Source organism: Triticum dicoccoides, chromosome 1B, assembly GCF_002162155.2.
Source record: "Triticum dicoccoides isolate Atlit2015 ecotype Zavitan chromosome 1B, WEW_v2.0, whole genome shotgun sequence".
NCBI classification, from domain to species: Eukaryota; Viridiplantae; Streptophyta; class Magnoliopsida; order Poales; family Poaceae; genus Triticum; species Triticum dicoccoides.
In genome coordinates, this window is record NC_041381.1 from 147,779,378 (window position 1) to 147,796,238 (window position 16,861).

Sequence of the window (16,861 nt, forward strand, 5' to 3'; positions counted from 1 at the left end):
TTACAATAGCATGAGAAATAAAGTCCGGGATATTAGATTCCCAAAATGAGGAAGATCTATTGCTAAAAGAGTAGCTAGCTAAGATATGAGCAGTCTCATTGGCTTCACGAATACTTTGGGAGTATACTGCATTGGCAAAATCGAGAGCAAGATCTCTGCATTCCAAAATCGTGGCTACATTGGATTCCGTATGATCTTGATTCTGCACGGATTCCACCACGAAGCTGCTGCCAGATTCAACTTGAACTTTGTTGCATCCAATCCTGCCGGCTAGATATAACCCATTGCGAATTGCCATAGTTTCGGCTGTATCGACGCTTGAGATATGAGGTAGAAACCATGTGGTTGCTGCTATGAAGTTCCCATGGTGGTCGCGTGCAATAGCTCATGTTGCTCCTGAAAGAGTGTCGGCCTGGAAAGTTGCATCCACATTAACTTTTATTATATCATTTGTCGGCCGTTTCCACATGTGATCTTGCTTTCTCTCCGAGTACTTGCTTGAGTATGCACGGGTAAAGTTGGTAGCTAGAACCCTAATTGATATGGTTGCTTTCTCTGTTGTTTGGATCAATTCCCCCTTCACATGTTGGCGCCTCTGCCACCAGAGATACCAGGCCGCCACCAGTATTAGTTCGAGCATTGGCAAACCTTCAGAAACGCCCTGTGCCCGGCTGAGAATCTCTGTAGTTACTGATCCAGATCTGTCCTGCATAATAGCCTCCTGTATAACATTACTCCCAATTCTGACCAGATTTCCTGCACTCTCTTGCATGTAAACAAGCAATGATGAATATCTTCCAACTCAGCCGAATAGAAGGGCACTGTGGAGTAAGCGGGATATGCCTGTTAGCCAATATTCCATAGCAGGGCAGTGAACCATTCAGCACCTTCCACGCAAAATGCTTAATCTTCCCAGGTAGTTTAAGGTTCCACACTTCATGCCATATTGTGTTAGCTTGGGCGTTCCCTTGACCATCAAATCTAGCAAGCCGATGTCCATATATGTGTTCAAATTCTCTGTGATAAGCTGATCGGACCGAGAACGTCCCTAACCTCGTGTAATTCCATGCTATGAAGTCCTCTACCTGAACATTTAAGGGTATTTGGAGGATCCTATAAGCATCAACTGGAGAGAACACGTCTCGGATTAATGATTCGTCCCCCTGCCCATGGTGAGGATCAATCAATTCCTCCACGTATCTTAGCATCACTGATCCTCGAGGGGTGATAACTTTCCGCAATTGGCTCGATGGGATCCATGGGTCCTGCCATATATCTATCTCCGCTCCTGTACCCACACGCCATATACACCCTCTTTTGAATGTTTGAATACCCGCCACAATACTCTGCCAGGTAAACGACAAACCTTTCTTCGGGACTGCCTTCAAAATGTTCCCCTCCGGATAATACTTTGCGCTCAAAACACGTGCACAAAGAGAGTCAGGGTTCTGGATTAGACGCCAACACTGTTTTGCTAATACAGCAAAGTTGAAACTGTGAAGGTCTCTAAATACCAATCCCCCTTTCTTCTTTGATACACACATCTTCCACCACGCAAACCAATGCATCTTCTTCTTCTCTTCTCCATCACCCCAACAGAACCCGGCAATCTCATCGGTGATTTCTTTGCAAATGCCTTTTGGGAGTTTAAACACTAACATAACATATGATGGGATTGCCTGAGCCACTGATTTTAGTAGTATTTCCTTGCCCTGTATTGATAGGAATTTTTCCTTCCACCCTTTGAGCCTCTAACATATTCTGTCTATTAGGTGTTGAAAACAATCACTCCTATCCACGCCCACCAAGGTGGGCAACCCCAAATACTTGTCCGAAAGAGCTTCAGTGGTAATATCTAGCTCTTCACAGATTTCTTCTCTAACTCCAACTGGTGTATTAGGGCTGAAAAAGATGCTCGATTTAGCATTACTCACTAATTGTCCTGAGCTTCCACAATAAATATCAAGAACTCTTCTCGGAGTGTTTGCACTCTGCCTATTTGCCTTCATCAAGATTAAAGAATCTTCTGCAAAAAGGAGATGAGAGATTGTGGGAGCGTTCCTACTCACCTTGATCCCTTCCAAATTTCCTATCTCTTCCTCATGGGCCAGAAAACTCGAGAGTCCTTCCGAGAATAACAAAAAAAGGTATGTGAAGAGAGGGTCCCCTTGGTGCAACCCCCTCTCTGGAATAATCTCTTCAGTTTCTGTGTCATTAAAACGTATCCTATATCTGACAGATGAGAAACATTCCGTAATCGAGTGAACCCATTGTTCTTGGAACCCCAATTTTAGCATCATTCTCTCCAAAAAAACCATTCAACTCTATCATAAGCTTTGTTCATATCCAACTTCACTGCACAAAAGCCGGAATTACCATGTGTCTTCTTCTTAATTGTGTGAAAGCACTCATAGGCTACCAGGACATTGTCCGTAATCTGCCTTCCTGGCACAAAAGCACTTTGAGTAGGGGAGATAATTTCTGGTAGAATGCTCTTCAACCCGTTAGCAATCATCTTTGATATGATTTTATATACTACGTTGCACAGGCTAATAGGCCTATATTGGGTGATCATCTCTGGACAGTCCACCTTTGGCAACAGTACAACATTTAGTTTCATTCCACCCATCAGGAATTTCCCTGTTATTTATTGCCTCCAGTACCTCATTGGTAAGTTCTTCCCCCATGATATGCCAAAATCTCTTGAAGAAAATTGCATGGAGCCCGTCCAGTCCTTGTGCCTTCGTGTCTCCTATCTGAAAGAGAGCTTTGCGAACATCGCTCGAGTATACGGAGCAGTCAAAAAATCATTCATATTTTGTGTTACACGAGGTTTTACAGAAGATAAAAGTTCATGGTTCATCTCTCCACCTATAGAAGTAAATAAATTATCAAAATAGTCACGAACTAGTGGCCTCAAGTTATCATTCCCTTCCACCCAGTTCTGACTTGCGTTCTTCAATTTCTTTATTAGGTTCCTTCTTTTTCTTGCCGAGGCACATTGCTGGAAATAAGCTGAGTTCCGATCTCCTTTCTTGAGCCAGCGAACACGTCCTCTCTATGCCCAATATATTTCGTCCTGCTCCAAGAGATTTTCAATCAAAACTGACAGCTCTTTGTGTTTCATTCTTGCTTCACTCGAGTAAGGCCCCCTCATCAACTTCTCGAGCTCTCGGCGTGCTGTCAGCCTAGCCTGCAGTTTCCTCAAAACCCTGCGGTCCTAGTCATGCAGGTCCCTATGTACTGAATTGATTTTCTCCATGACAGTAGGGCACAAGCCACGGCGTACAGCCTTTTGCCATGCTGTGTTTACAATTTCATTCACAGATTCTTCTGACAACCACCTCATTTCAAACTTCTTATCTCTTCTTGGATTACTGTCCGCCACCCCAGCCAGGTACTCGGTGTCCATTAGTATGGGCCGCTGGTATGATTTGCCCATGTCAAGGTTACTGATACTAGCGAACGGGTGTAGCAATAGCCAAGCAGCGTTTGTGACCGCTCGGTCTAGTCTCTATCGTAACCCACCATGAAACCAAGTGAATTTATCCCCATTATATCTGATATCCTCTAACATACAATCAGACAAGGCATCTTGGAACGCCTGCAACCGGGTCTATTGGCGGGGGGGAGGCACCGTCCTTCTCTGACGAGTATAGAATTTCATTAAAATCCCCTATAACCATCCACAACAAGCTTGATTGGGCATGCAGATCCCTCAAGTTCTGGAATGTCCTCTCCTTGTGATCCCAACTTGGTTCACCATATATTCCTGTCATCCGCCACATTCATCCCTCCGGTTTCTCAACCGACACATCAATGAACTCTAGAGTGGTAGTCTAGGAGTAGATCATCACCTCATTCTTCCAGACCATCAAGAGTTCCTTCCATCCGGACTGGGTGCAACCAGTACATGATCCAGTTTCAGTTTCCTGGTCAAATTCTCTACCTTATTGTTATCCAAATGTGTTTTAGACAAGAACAACACATCTGGGTTGAACCGCCACTGGAAATCCAGAAGCAAATGAACTGTCGGGGCTCCGAGAAGGCCCCGACAGTTCCAGCTAAAGATTTTCATTGCGCCTGGCGAGCCTCTGGATTGGAGGTCGCCGATAACTTGCAGACATCATTGCCTGACTCGGTCTGGTTTTTCTGATCACCATCGTTTGTTCTCTGCCTCTTCGGTTCCTGCACCTTCTGCGGAGTGCTTATCGACCCTCTGTCTACAGGAATAATCAGGCTTCCTTTGATCATCATCACTCTGTCCACAACCACTCCCGTGAAGGAGGATGTTGGGTTAGTATCCGTCATAAAAATTTCATTCGGACCAACCATCCTCTTCCGAGTGGGAGGCCATCCGTCCTGGCTAGAACCCCCAGCGCCACTGAGGTCCATATTTTGATTTTCCTCTTCATTCGCGTCACCAGGATTGCCTCTACCTCGGCCATTATTGCCTCCACGGCATGGTCCATATCCTCCTCTACCACCTCCTATGCCCCCTCCTCTACCTCCCTGGCCAAAAGAGTTAGGAGCATCAAAGTTTACAAGGAGCCAGTCTCCCCATTCACAGTCCTCTACCTTATGAATGCCATCTCCACATCAGTTACTAGATGACCTATGAGTCCACAAAAGTAGCAGAAGTCTGGCAATTTTTCATATTCAACAGGATACTTTATGCTCTCCCTCAAAGTTATTGGTACAAATCTCACAAGTGGCGTATCCAGATCCAGGAACACGTGGGCACGAAGATACTTGGTCTGGACGATTCTCCCGTCTTCCACTGATACCCGAATTGGTGGTTTGCCAAGCTTCCTTGCTATCTTCTCTGCAATCTCTTTCTTGTTCATCAACCCATCAGGAACACCAATGATCCTTGCCCATACTGGGAGGATTCGGTCAAGCTTGTAATCCTTCACGTTGGCGAACCCATCATATTCTTCCATAACAACCGCAAACCCTCGAAACTGCCACGGGCCACCTCCCATGACTCTGTTCCAGTCACCCACACACATGAATTGCGCGAGGAACAGGTTCTCCCCCACTGCTTTGAAGGTGACCCCCTGCGCTGACATCCATGCATTACACATAGATTTGTACAGGGCCACATAACTGAAAGGCTTGGTCGTATGAACCCTGGATATTGCCAGCCAACGAACCTCCCGAATCAGCCCATCGATCTCACCTGATAGATCTAGATCTTCCTCTTCCTCGCCATGCAGGTTTAGTCCTGCAAACTTGTTCTCCAGGTTCGGCCCTGATTCACCACTTCCAACGCCAGTGTCAGATCCGCTTGCCGCCGGCGGCGGCATCATCTCTTTCCCAGCCATGCAACAGGATCACACATGTCACAACCCTAGCCGAAACCAGCCCGGGCTGTAGCCGTGGATAATTTGACGTCGAGATCAGTAGAACCCGGGGGGTAGATGGGGAACTCTCGTTGTCACCGCGAGAGGAAGGTGGAACCCTAGAAAACCCTAGGAGAAAATCGATAAGGGTGTGTCTGGTTGTAGTCATGTGGTGGAATGTCATGAGTTGGACCTGTAGGGCGAGAACTAATCAACCGCCTACATCATCGTTCGATGCGACACACCTAAACCGTTTGATCTTGTTCCTTCTCCCCTACTCCCTTCCAGCTCCGCCATGTGACATAACTCCTTGTCACGGCAACTACGACATCGCTCGAGAAACTTAGCGACCTCTCTCGTAGCAGGCTCCGGTGCCCCTGTCGTTTCCCTCACAACATGCATGGATGCCCTCGCACCACTATTGGCCTCATAGCAGGCATCGGCGCCCCCCTCGCGGCATGGACAATCATCGTAGTAGCATGCAACAGGTATGTTGTCGCCATATCACCACCCCCATGATGAGCTTGGCATTGGTGAACGGCTTTGTATCAACCCCTTGCAGCACCTGCAACACCCTGGAATCACCTGCGCACCCAGCGGGGTCTTCTGCCCTTGCAGCATGTTGGCGAGCAACTCTCTTGGCAACATAGGTGACGACATGTTGAATCACCAGCGCCTGCCACCGTATTGCAGCATTGATGTCTGATGGTTGCTCCTTTGTGCGGCATCAGTCGTTTGCAGCAGTAACCTACGATGACCCCTTTGCATCAGTAAAAAGTAAAAAGGTGTACGGCATCAGTCTGTGTGATGCACATCTATAGTTTGTGCGGCCCATAGATGCGCGTCACACGGACGAGGCAACTGACGCGAGTGTGTTTATAGTTGGGTGAAAATAAGTGATTCCCACTAGCCACCTGTGTGCGAAGCACGTCAGTAGAACTAGTCTCGCGTAAGCGTACGCGTAATATCGGTCTGAGCCGCTTCATCCAACAATACCGCCGAATCAAAGTATGACATGCTGGTAAGCAGTATGACTATTATCGTCCACAACTCTTTGTGTTCTACTCGTGCATATAACATCTATGCATAGACCTGGCTTGGATGCCACTGTTGGGGAACGCGGTAATTTCAAAAAAAAATCCTATGATCACGCAAGATCTATCTATGTGATGCATAGCAACGAGAGGGGAGAGCGTGTCCACGTAACCTTGTAGACCAAAAGCGGAAGTGTTTAGTTAACGCGGTTGATGTAGTCGAACATCTTCGCAATCCAACCGATTCAAGCACCGAATGTACGGCACCTCCGCGTTCAGCACACGTTCAGCTCGGGGACGTCCCTCATACTCTTGATCCAGTTGAGGCCAAGGGAGAGTTTCGTCAGCACGACGGTGTGGTGACGGTGATGATGAAGTTATCGTCATAGGGTTTCACCTAAGCACTACGATGATATGACCGAGGTGCGTAACTGTGGAAGTGGGCACCGCACACGGCTAAACAATGTCAACTTGTGTGTCTATGGGGTGCCCCCTCTCCCGTATATAAAGGAGTGGAGGAGGGGGAGGGCCGGCCCTCTATGGCGCGCCCTGGAGGATTCCTACTCCCACCGGGAGTAGGATCCCCCCCCTTTCCTAGTTGGACTAGGAGAAAAGGAAGGGGGGAGAGGGAGGAAGGAAAGGGGGGGCAGCCCCCCACCCAATTCGGATTGGGCTTGAGGGGGGCGCACCCTCCACCTGGCCGCCTCCTCCTCTCTCCCACTATGGCCCAATAAGGCCCATATACTTCCCGGGGGGTTCCGGTAACCTCCCGATACTCCGATATATGCCTGAACTCACCCGGAACCATTCCGATGTCCAAACATAGGCTTCCAATATATCGATCTTTATGTCTCGACTATTTCGAGACTCCTCATCATGTCCGTGATCACATTCGGGACTCCGAACTACCTTCGGTACATCAAAAAACATAAACTCATAATACCAATCATCATCGAACGTTAAGCGTGCGGACCCTACAGGTTCGAGAACTATGTAGACATGACCGAGACACGTGTTCGGTCAATAACCAATAGCGGAACCTCGATGCTCATATTGGTTCCTACATATTCTACGAAGATCTTTGTTGGTCAAACCGCATAACAACATACGTTGTTCCCTTTGTCATTGGTATGTTACTTGCCCGAGATTCGATCGTCGGTATCTCAATACCTAGTTCAATATCGTTATCGGCAAGTCTCTTTACTCGTTCCGTAATACTTTATCCCACAACTAACTCATTAGTCACATTGTTTGCAAGGCTTATAGTGATGAGTATTACCGAGAGGGCCCAGAGATACCTCTCCGAAACACGGAGTGACAAATCCTAATCTCAATCTATGCCAACCCAACCAACACCTTCAGAGACACCTGTAGAGCACCTTTATAATCACCCTTTTACGTTGTGACGTTTGGTAGCACAGAAAGTGTTCCTCCGATATTCGGAAGTTGCATAATCTCATAGTCTGAGGAACTTGTATAAGTCATGAAGAAAGCAGTAGCAATGAAACTAACACGATCATTATGCTAAGCTAACAAATGGGTCATCTCCATCACATCATTCTCCTAATTATGTGATCCCGTTCATCAAATGACAACACATGTCTATGGTTAGGAAACATAACCATCTTTGATTAACGAGCTAGTCAAGTAGAGGCATACTAGGCACTATATGTTTTGTCTATGTATTCACACATGTACTAAGTTTCCGGTTAATACAATTCTAGCATGAATAATAAACATTCATCATGAATTAAGGAAATAAATTATAACTTTATTATTGCCTCTAGGGCATATTTCCTTCAGTCTCCCACTTGCACTAGAGTCAATAATCTAGTTAACATCACCATGTGATTTAACACCAATATTCACATTTGTATGTGATTAACACCCATAGTTCACATCGTCATATGACCAACACCCAAAAGGGTCTACTAGAGTCAATAAACTAGTTCACATTGCTATGTGATTAACACCCAAAAGAGTTCTAAGGTGTGATCATGTTTTGTTTGTGAGAGAAGTTTAGTCAACGGGTCTGTCACATTCAGAGCCGTATGTATTTTGCAAATATTCTATGTCTACAATGCTCTGCATGGAGCTACTCTAGCTAATTGCTCCCACTTTCAATATGTATCTAGATTGAGATTTAGAGTCATCTGGATTGGTGTCAAAGCTTGCATCGATTTAACTCTTCACGACGAGCTCTTTTATCACCTCCATAATCGAGAAATATTTCCTTAGTCCTCACTAAGGATAATCTTGACCACTGTCCAGTGACCTACTCCTAGATCAAAATTGTACTCCCTGGCGAAATTCAGGGCAAGGTACACAATAGGTCTGGTACATAGCATCGCATACTTTATAGAACTTATGACTGTGGCATGGGGAATGACTTCATTCTCTTCCTATTTTCTGCCGTGGTCGGGCTTTGAGTCTTACTCAACTTTACACCTTGTAATACAGACAAGAACTTCTTCTTTGACTGATCCATTTTGAACTCTTTCAAAAACTTGTCAAGGTATTTACTCATTGAGAAATCTTATCAAGCGTCTTGATCTATGTCTATAGATCTTCATGCCCAATATGTAAGCAGCTTCACCGAGGTCTTTCTTTGAAAAACTCTTATTCAAGTATCCTTTTTATGCTATCCAGAAATTCTATATCATTTCCAATCAACAATATGTCATCCACATATAATATTAGAAATGCTACAGAGCTCCCACTCACTTTCTTATAAATACAGGCTTCACCGCAAGTCTGTATAAAACTATATGCTTTGATCATACTATCAAAGCGTTTATTCCAACTCCGAGAGGCTTGCACCAGTCCATAAATGGATCGCTAGAGCTTGCACACTTTGCTAGCACCCTTTGGATCGACAAAACCTTCCGGTTGCATCATATACAACTCTTCTTCCAGAAATCCATTCAGGAATGCAGTTTTGACATCCATTTGCCAAATTTCATAATCATAAAATGCAGTAATTGCTAACATGATTCGGACAGACTTAATAATCGCTACGGATGAGAAAGTCTCATCGTATTCAACTCCTTGAACTTGTCGAAAACCTTTCAAAACAAGTCGAGCTTTGTAAACAGTAACATTACCGTTTGCGTCGGTCTTCTTCTTAAAGATCCATTTATTTTCTATGGCTTCCCGATCATCGGGCAAGTCCACCAAAGTCCACACTTTGTTCTCATACATGGATCCCATCTCAGATTTCATGGCCTCAAGCCATTTCACGGAATCTGGGCTCATCATCGCTTCCTCATAGTTCGTAGGTTCATCATGGTCTAGTAACATGACTTCTAGAACAGGGTTACCGTACCACTCTAGTGCGGATCTTACTCTGGAAGACCTACAAGGTTTTGTAGTAACTTGATCTGAAGCTTCATGATCATCATCATTAGCTTCCTCACTAATTGGTGTAGGAATCACAGGAACTGATTTCTGTGATGAACTACTTTCCAATAAGGGAGCAGGTACAGTTACCTCATCAAGTTCTACTTTCCTCCCACTCACTTCTTTCGAGAGAAACTCCTTCTCTAGAAAGGATCCATTCTTAGCAACAAAGATTTTGCCTTCAGGTCTGTGATAGAAGGTGTACCCAACAGTTTCCTTTGGATATCCTATGAAGACGCACTTCTCTGATTTGGGTTCGAGCTTATCAGGTTTAAGCTTTTTCACATAAGCATCGCAACCCCAAACTTTAAGAAAAACGACAACTTTGGTTTCTTGCCAAACCACAGTTCATAAGGTGTCATCTCATCGGATTTTGATGGTGCCCTATTTAAAGTGAATGCAGTTGTCTCTAATGCATAATCCCAAAACGGTAGTGGTAAATCGGTAAGAGACATCATAGATTGCACCATATCCAATAAAGTGCGGTTACGACTTCCGGACACACCATTACGCTATGGTGTTCCAGGTAGCGTGAGCTGTGAAACTATTCCACATTGTTTTAAATGAAGGCCAAACTCATAGCTTAAATATTCTCCTCCATGATCAGTTCGTAGAAACTTTTATTTTCTTGTTACGATGATTCTCCACTTCACTCTGAAATTCTTTGAACTTTTAAAATGTTCTAGACTTGTGTTTCATTAAGTAGATATACCCATATCTGCTTAAATCATCTGTGAAGGTCAGAAAATAACGATACCCGCCACGAGCATCAACACTCATTGGACTGCATACATCGATATGTATTATTTCCAATAAGTCACTAGCTCGTTCCATTGTTCCGTAGAACGGAGTTTTAGTCATCTTTCCCATAAGGCACGGTTAGCAAGCATCAAATGATTCATAATCAAGTGATTCCAAAAGTCCATCTTTATGGAGTTTCTTCATGCGCTTTACACCGATATGACCCGAACAGCAGTGCCACAAATATGTTGCACTATCATTATCAACTTAGCATCTTTTGGCATCAATATTATGAATATGTGTATCACTACGATCAAGATTCAATAAACCATCAACATCGGGTGTATGACCATAGAAGGTTTTATTCATGTAAACAGAATAACAATTTATTCTCTGTCTTAGATGAATAATCGTATCGCAATAAACATGATCTAATCATATTTATGCTCAACGCAAACACCAAATAACATTTATTTAGGTTCAACACTAATCTCGAAAGTATAGGCAATGTGCGATGATGATCATACCAATCTTTGAACCACTTCCAACACACATCATCACTTCACCCTCAACTAGTCTCTGTTTATTCTGTAACTCCTATTTCGAGTTACTAATCTTAGCAACCGAACAAGTATCAAATACCCAGGGGCTACTATAAACACTAGTAAGGTACACATCAATAACATGTATATCAAATATACCCTTGTTCACTTTGCCATCCTTCTTATCCACCAAATATTCAGGGCATTTCCGCTTCCAGTGACCATTTGCTTTGCAGTAGAAGCACTCAGTTTCAGGCTTTGGTCCATCTTTGGGCTTCTTCACGGGAGTGAAAACTTGCTTGCCATTCTACTTGACGTTCCCTTTCTTTCCCTTTGCCATTTTCTTGAAACTAGTGGTCTTGTCAATCACCAACACTTGATGCTCTTTCTTGATTTCTACCTTCGTCTATTTCAGCATCATGAAGAGCTCGGGAATCGTTTTCGCCATCCCTTGCATACTGTAGTTCATCACGAAGTTCTAGTAACTTGGTGATGGTGACTAGAGAACTCTGTCAATCACTATCTTATCTAGAAGATTAACTCCCACTTGATTCAAGCGATTGTAGTAACCAGACAATCTGAGCACATGCTCACTGCTTGAGCTATTCTCCTCCATCTTTTAGCTATAGAACTTGTTGGAGACTTCATATCTCTCAACTCGGGTATTTGCTTGAAATATTAACTTCAACTCCTAGAACATCTCATATGGTCCATGACGTTCAAAACGTCTTTGAAGTCCCGATTCTAAGTCGTAAAACATGGTGCACTAAACTATCAAGTAGTCATCATATTGAGCTAGCCAAACATTCATAACGTGTGCATCTGCTCCTGCAATAGTCTGTCACCTAGCGGTGCATCAAGGACATAATTATTCTGTGCAACAATGAGGATACACCTCAGATCACGGACTCAGTCCGCATCAGTGCTACTATCATCTTTCAACTTAGTTTTCTCTAGGAACATATAAAAACATAGGGAAGCTATAACGCGAGCTATTTATCTACAACATAATTTGCAAAATACTATCAGGACTAAGTTCATGATAAGTTAAAGTTCAATTAATCATATTACTTAAGAACTCCCACTTAGATAGACATCCCTCTAATCATCTAAGTGATCACGTGATCCAAATCAACTAAACCATGCCCGATCATCACGTGAGATGGAGTAGTTTTCAATGGTGAACATCACTATATGTTGATCATATCTACTATATGATTCATGCTCGACCTTTCGGTCTTAGTGTTCTGAGGCCATATCTGCATATGCTAGGCTTGTCAAGTTTAACCCAAGTATTCTGCGTGTGCAAAACTGGCTTGCACCTGTTGTATGTGAACGTACAGCTTATCACACCTGATCATCACGTGGTGTCTCGGCACGACGAACTGTAGCAATGGTGCATACTCAAAAAGAACACTTGTACCTTGAAATTTAGTAAGGGATCATCTTATAATGCTACCGACGTTCTAAGCAAAATAAGATGCATAAAAGATAAACATCACATGTAATCAAAATATGTGACATGATATGGCCATCATCATCTTGTGCCTTTGATCTCCATCTCCAAAGTACCGTCATGATATCCATCGTCACCTCCATGACACCATGATCTCCATCATCTTGATCTCTTATCAACATGTTGTCACATGGTCGTCTCGCCAACTATTGCTATCGCATAGCGATAAAGTAAAGCAATTATATGGCGGTTGCATCTTATGCAAATAAAGAGACAACCATAAGGTTCCTGCCAGTTGTCGGTAACTTTCAACAAAACATGATCATCTCATACAACAATTTATATCACATCATGCTTGACCATATCACATCACAGTAAGCCCTGCAAAAACAAGTTAGACGTCCTCTACTTTGTTGTTGCAAGTTTTACGTGGCTGCTATGGGCTTCTAGCAAGAACCGTTCTTACCTACGCATCAAAACCACAACGATTTTTCGTCAACTGTGATGTTTTAACCTTCAACAAGGACCGGGCATAGCCACACTCGATTCAACTAAAGTTGGAGAAATAGACACTCACTAGCCACCTGTGTGCGAAGCACGTCGGTAGAACCAGTCTCACGTAAGCGTACGCGTACTGTTGGTCTGAGCCGCTTCATCCAAAAATATCGCCGAATCAAAGTATGACATGCTGGTAAGCAGTATGACTATTATCGTCCACAACTCTTTGTGCGTTCTACTCGTGCATATAACATCTACGCATAGACCTGGCTTGGATGCCACTGTTGGGGAACGCGGTAATTTCAAAAAAATTCCTATGATCATGCAAGATCTATCTATGTGATGCATAGCAACGAGAAGGGAGAGTGTGTCCACGTACCCTTGTAGACCAAAAGCGGAAGCGTTTAGTTAATGCGGTTGATGTAGTCGAACGTCTTCGCAATCCAACTGATTCAAGCACCGAACGTACGGCACCTCCGCGTTCACCACACGTTCAGCTCGGGGACGTCGCTCGTACTCTTGATCCAGTTGAGGCCAAGGGAGTGTTTCATCAGCACGATGGTGTGGTGACGGTGATGATGAAGTTACCGGCGTAGGGCTTCGCCTAAGCACTACAGCAATATGACCGAGGTACATAACTATGGAGGGGGGCACCGCACACGGCTAAACAATGTCAACTTGTGTGTTTATAGGGTGCCCCCCTCTCCTGTATATAAAGGAGTGGAGGAGGGGGAGGGCCGGCCCTCTATGGCGCGCCCTGGAGGAGTCCTACTCCCACCGGGAGTAGGATCCCCCCCCCCCGTCCTTTCCTAGTTGGACTAGGAGAAAAGGAAGGGGGAGAGAGGGAGGAAGGAAAGGGGGGCGGCCCCCCACCCAATTCGGATTGGGCTTGAGGGGGGCGCACCCTCCACCTGGCCGCCTCCTCCTCTCTCCCAATATGGCCCAATAAGGCCCATATACTTCCCGGGGGGTTCCGGTAACCTCCCGGTACTCCGGTATATGCCCGAACTCACCCGGAACCATTCCGATGTCCAAACATAGGCTTCCAATATATCGATCTTTATGTCTAGACCATTTTGAGACTCCTCGTCATGTCTGTGATCACATCCGGGACTCCGAACTACCTTTGGTACATTAAAACACATAAACTCATAATACCAATCGTCATCGAACATTAAGCGTGCGGACCCTACAGGTTTGAGAACTATGTAGACATGACCGAGACACGTCTCCGGTCAATAACCAATAGCAGAACCTGGATGATCATATTGGTTCCTACATATTCTACAAAGATCTTTATCGGTCAAACCGCATAACAACATACGTTGTTTCGTTTGTCATCGGTATGTTACTTGCCCGAGATTCGATCATCGGTATCTCAATACCTAGTTCAATCTCGTTACCGGCAAGTCTCTTTACTCATTCCGTAATACTTCATCCCACAACTAACTCACTAGTCACATTGCTTGCAAGGCTTATAGTGATGGGTATTACCGAGAGGGCCCGGAGATACCTCTCCGAAACACGGAGTGACAAATCCTAATCTTGATCTATGCCAACCCAACAAACACCTTCGGAGACACCTGTAGAGCACCTTTATAATCACCCTTTTACGTTGTGATGTTTGGTAGCACAAAAAGTGTTCCTCTGGTATTCGGGAGTTGCATAATCTCATAGTCTGAGGAACTTGTATAAGTCATGAAGAAAGCAGTAGCAATGAAACTAACACGATCATTATGCTAAGCTAATAGATGGGTCATGTCCATCACATCATTCTCCTAATGATGTTTTCCCGTTCATCAAATGACAACACATGTCTATGGTTAGGAAACATAACCATCTTTGATTAACGAGCTAGTCAAGTAGAGGCATACTAGGGACTATATGTTTTGTCTATGTATTCACACATGTACTAAGTTTCCGGTTAATACAATTATAGCATGAATAATAAACATTCATCATGAATTAAGGAAATAAATTATAACTTTATTATTGCCTCTAGGGCATATTTCCTTCAGATCTGACATATGTGGCCCCCATCACACGACACCTAGCACATCCCAAACCCATCCCACAACACAAAGCCCAGTCCCTCTCACATTTGAAACCCATGCCATCTAAAAGTACTCTTGAGAGTTGTAACTTGTGAGATGCGAGAGAGATTGGATATTGAACCTTACTACTTGATCTATGGTGTTATGATGTGACGTACTAATTTTAATCTCATGTTGTGCAATTATGTTACTGAATTGTTAGATGTTAGGGCGTTGATGTATTTGTTAGGCGCATGTCACCAGAATGTTATGATTTCCAATGATATGTTGTTGGTTTGCTAATTATTTGTGTGAATTGTTGTTTTCCATGGTTGGTGTAAACTCGTGTTGTTGGTTGACATCATGGGCGACTCTGCATGAAGGATTACCTGGTGGGTAATGGGTATGGGCGAAAATCATCCTCTTGATGACATGACTATAGGTAATGGGCAAGTCCGCACGTCACAGGTAAGGGGGGAAAAGGTGCTTAATTTACTCGGTCGGGTAATTACCCATTGCCGTAATGTGTGTTGCGTTCCCATGGATACCCTCTCATAGTAGGTAGGATAAAATTGTGATGGTTTTGCTATATGAATCATGCATGATTATATTGCTTATGTTGCATATGGTCTTGCCAACTTGTGTTGCTTGTCCTTCATGGTTGATGAAGTGGTATGTGGTGTACTCTGGAAGAGTTTCACGAACCCAGAGTTCATTTCAAACATGTCATGAACAAGTAAATGGTTACAAAGAACAACTGCTATATAGAGTTCAAGACTAGAGAGGGGGCAGAGGATGATTACTCCAAGTACATAGTCAAATAGAAGATCAATCATGTAGTAGGCAAGGGTGCATGTCAGATCGGGCTAAGTAGGTTGAATGACTTCATAATCTTCAATCAGTTCATCGTATTTGTGTGTTTCTTGTTAACCTAACTCAATTATGTATACTCATGCTGATATATATAACTGGTAGTTACTAATCTCACCACATGAGTGTGCAAGCTAACCACAATACTCGTGATGTGCATCATCCCAGTCCAAAACCTTGAAACACAGGCAACCAAACACTAGGGGAACATTGATGCCCTGATCAACTTGGGCTTTGTGGGAAACCAAACAGAGATCGTCAAACATGGCCCAAAGCTTATCCCCCCCTCCCTCCACACACACAGGCTTCACTTGGCCACGCCTTCAAGAAGGCCAAAACAGGCCGAGCTACCCAAAAAACCACTAACTAGTGGTGATAAGTGACGCACCGCACATGTGCCATTTGTCGCAGTTAGAGAGTTTGGGTGGGATTTCTTCCTATGCCAAGGGGAGATGGTGGGTTTATTTGTGCTTCTTTCATGATTTCATTTTCAAAATAATTTACCTCTTGAACTGCGTGTCCAAATAACAAACCATTTTCACCGTTGTGTTCCTCACATTGAGACCTTCAAAAATATGTCCCATATTAATAAGTTTCGATGAACTTTTTTGGGGTGAACTATGTGCTCCAAAACTGAGCTAAATTATGCTTCAAAATTGTACTAACCACGCTTTACTTTTGGGCAAGCACAGTTGTGCTTTCACGCAAGAAACATTCATGTGCTTCACTTTTAGAGAAGCATGAGTGTGCTTCACGTGGGAACACAATTGTGCTTTAATTTTTGGGAAAGCACAAAAACACAACTATGGTTGACGTGAAAGCACATCTTTACTTCACTTTTTGCGGAAGTACATTTATACTTTCACATGAAAAGCATAAACGTGCTTCACATAGAAGCACAAATATGCTTTCATACGAAAACGCAACTATATTCCACACTCCT